This window comes from Gavialis gangeticus, unplaced genomic scaffold, assembly GCF_001723915.1.
Source record: "Gavialis gangeticus isolate Ggan-Ray unplaced genomic scaffold, GavGan_comp1, whole genome shotgun sequence".
Taxonomy (NCBI): domain Eukaryota; kingdom Metazoa; phylum Chordata; order Crocodylia; family Gavialidae; genus Gavialis; species Gavialis gangeticus.
The window spans coordinates 30973193-30977296 of record NW_017729030.1 but is presented as its reverse complement, the minus strand read 5'-3'; positions in this window follow the sequence as shown (position 1 = coordinate 30977296).

Genomic DNA, 4104 nt, shown 5'->3' with positions numbered 1-4104 from the left:
CCGCCGCCGCCCGCTCCGCCGCCGTGTTCAAGGAGCCCGCGACTCTTGAATCCGCCAATGAGGGAGGGAGGGCGTGGCTGGCCGGGCGCCGGCTGTGACGCGGCCCGACGGGAGCCGCCGCGGGTCAAGCGAGCCCGAAAAGTCAGCGGAGCCTGCAAGAGCGGTGCCGTAGCCCCACCCACGGCGGCTTCGTAGTGCTGGGGCCCCGCCCCCAAGCGCCTCCGTCACTGGCTACCAGCCGCTCGAGGCGTGGGGCCTCGGCCCTGAAGTCCCAGCTCGAGTGCGCGGCAGCTCGGCCTGCCCATCGCCCTGGCCCTGCCAGACCACCTCTTAGGGCCGGAGACGCGGTGTTGCCGGTCTATGAGAATTACTGTATCTGTGCCATAACGTCTACCACTACCACGTAGGAGCGTGGGATGTTTGAGGCGGCTAATTAATGTTGCATACGCAAAAGTAGGGACTTTTAACTGGCTTTTAGCGGTTTGGTGTTTTGTTTTTTTGGGGGACGGGGACGGGTTAATGTTCCAGGTCTAATTATCCAGCTCAGTTCTGAAGCCTATAAATCATTCCAAAATCGTATGTCAGCGTCTTTTGGGGGGGGGGAGTTTCATGTTCCAAGCCAAATCAATTTCAAATCCATGAGTCAGTCCAGAACCAGAAGTGGCCCCACTACAGGCAGACATCCTCTGCCTGCACCTGGGGCTTCAGCTGTTCCCTAAACCTTTGATAGGCATCCTACTTGCAGGCCCAAGCCCAGAGGCTTGGGGTTTGGATGCCCCCACGTTTCGCTTGTCTTCAGCTGTAAGGCCCTTGGAGCAAGCGAGGGAGGAGAGTCCCATTTCCATAAACTGGGTTTAACTCCACTGCAACTCAGTGGATACTGAACCATGCCAGAAGAGCAGTTCTACTGGGGTGCGGTTCAGGAAAACTGCTTTCACGGACACAGATACATGGTATTTTCCCTGCCAGGTTAAGAAGCCACTGCACTTGGTCTGGGCCTTTAAAAGGCCTTTAGGTTTGCTGTCAGCACTTCCTATGACATCTCAAAATAAAGAGATGCTTAAACTTTGACACAGTTCTCACTCGCTCACTGGTTACTTACTGTGATCAATATAAAGTAAGACTAATTTGCATACTCATTTGCACATTTTTTCAGTGAATGATAGTTTTTCAGCAAATGCAATAATTTTGAGCTTCTAATATGATCATTTCATATTTAAGACCTGGCAATGCTGCTGCAACACCACCTTGGCAGACTACGGCCCAGGGCTGCAAGCCTACCAGCCGTATGTCACTGATGCCTGTGGCTACTCATCCACTAGCACTTACACCGGGGACCCAAAACTAACCTGAGAGGCACCTGTTGTTTCCCTCCCCCCTCCAATGACACGTGGCCTTGTTACAACAGCACAGAGCTTTGTAACCCTTCACCCCAGGGAGGGCTACGCCAACATCCTTCCCCAGGTTTCTCCATACTAAGAAATCTCAGGCCTTGACTGATACGGTAAATGGTGTATTTTAGATCATAAATCATGGGGAATAGGATCTTTAAAAAAAACAACCATGTTTGTAAAGATCAGGACACTTTGGACATTACTGTTTTGAAATCCACAGGGATATTGGAGTATGCTAGAGACACATTAAATGGTAGGTTAGAGAACGATTAAAAACATTCAGTGTTAACCTAGTGCTTGTGTGAAAGGTAATGAGCTAATTGTTTGCAAACAGAAGTCTTTTTTAAGGACATTTTTCACATCCCAAGTCAAATTAGCCAGATCAGGTCCAAATTCATTTGAATTGTGCAAGAAACATATGTTGCCCTGTTACCAGTAAGAATCCTCCACCTCAGCCTGGGGCTTCAGATGCTTCCAAATCCGTTGGCAGGCATCCTATGTGCAGGCCCAAGTCTGGAGCTCTAAGCAATCTTACAGCTCTTTCATACAGCAACCAACTTTTAGATGCTAATGACCTTTGTTTGTTGCTGATTAGGGCTGGATCTGGAAAGATTTAGAGCCCAAACTATAAACAAGGGTTTACAGTCACAAAATGACTTGGGTTCTGTCACATTTGCACTGCCTCTCCTAGTGGCTAGTGCAGTTGATTCTCAAACTTTTTAGACTCAAGGCACCCCTCAGAAAAGGCCAGCTCTTAGTATTCACTCACTTATTTTTACTTTGGAAAAACAATTGGACAATCCTTCTGTTGCAGAGCAATCAGAAAGACTACAACAGGTCAGAATTCTTCTAGCACTATTGACTCCTGTTTGAAATCTCTGGGTTTAGGCTGTGAATTGTGTTTGCAGACCTAACAGTGCTAACACCCTTAAACATCTGAGTACCTAGGAAACGTTTAAGCTGCCTCCAGGGCTTGGTGGTAGTTGAGCAGGTTTTGACGATCTGAACTTTGGATGTGGACACCTAATGTTCTTCTGTGGATCTAGCTCAAAACTTATACTAACTTCAAAAGGTCAAGTTCTTTCCCTCCTTTGATGTTTTACCATTCATTCCCAGTAACAGCAACCAGCGTTAAAGCATTACAGATTTGATCTTGGAAGGTGCTGACGACTTTGGCCCACCCAACAAAAGACTATTCACCCCTAGTAAACAAAGCATTTAGACAGGTACATACATTTCACTGCCTTCAAATGCAAACACATACTTGAGTGCTTTGCTCAATGGCAGTGAACTTTAGTACATGCATTAAAGCTACAATTCAGCAAAGCACGTAACTATTTTTCAAGCTCAGAGTTTGGGTGTTTCACACTCTGAAGGATCATGTTCTTCTGCTTCGTGTGAGACTGAAGGGATATACCATTATAGGCAACAGGCTATCGCCAATTCCATTACTGCCAGCTCCACAAACTGGCTGGCTGCTTTTGCCGGGAGGGAAGTGCACAATAATTTCAGTTTGTATTTCTGTGCATCTTTATTTAAACATAACCATAATTCATTGCAAGAAAAAAGGATCTATTTTCTGCTAGATCAAAAGCCAGCTACTCTACAGACATATATAAGCTGAGCTTCCTTGTCCAACACAATTTAGATTACATAAAGATCAAACGCAATGCATTTTTTCTATGAAGATAATGAAATAACAGAGCATAGTTCAGAGCCCTGCAAATTACACTGTCAAACCTAAGTGTTAAGATGAATCATACTGGATGGTAGATCTTACGGGAAGATCCAAATGCAGTGAGCTGTGGTGTTGGAAACTATAGATCAGGTCTGCCCATCCTTTCAGCAGCTGGGGGCTGAACACTCTGTGGGCTGCACTAGAGGCCACATCAGCAGTGCTGCTACTGCATCATGCTCCAATACCTCACCCCCATGCATCCTCCTTCACTGCTGCACTGGGTGCATGTCCTCTCCCCCACTGCTGCACTATGCAAACTTGTGGCCACAGACTCCTGCACTGCCCTGTTCCCTGGGGCAAGAGCAGGCAACAAAAGCTGGAGGAGGGAGGGGAAGCCTGGAGACTGGTAGCTATTGAAGCCGGAATGATGTGGGGAGCAGCAGTGAGCCAGGAGCCGATGGACCACAACTTAATCCCTTGCAGGTCACATGTGGCCCATGGTCCAGCTGCTGGACAGCCCTGCTGTAGGCAATATAATTTCTTCCTCGACTCAAACTCTACAATAACTTCAATGCCCCGTCCCTGTCTAATGCTCATTACAGGATCAGCACTCTTGACAGTACTGAGCCCAAAGTACTGATGGATAGCATCTGATGTCTTCCAGATGAGCAGCCCAGATTACTTGTCATTAAAGACTTGATATCAACTACCCTTGAGATCTCTTGTTTTGTGAGAACATAACTGGACTCTTCCATCTTGGGAGTAAGTTTCAATGCAGGCACAACTATTCTGTTTATAGAAGTCTTGTAAGATAATCAGTTAATCATTTTCTGTTCGGCTCTGTTCCTTTTCCCAGAATGTAGGGCACAAGGATAATAATAAATAGTGAACAAAACAAAAGTAAAAGATCCTAGCATTTTGGCATTTGAAAAATATTAAGGTTGAATTCACCTTTTTTAGAACTGATTGGGTTTTACTATGTATATTACAGAACAGTAAAGACATTTTAAACACTATGCAACACCCCAACTG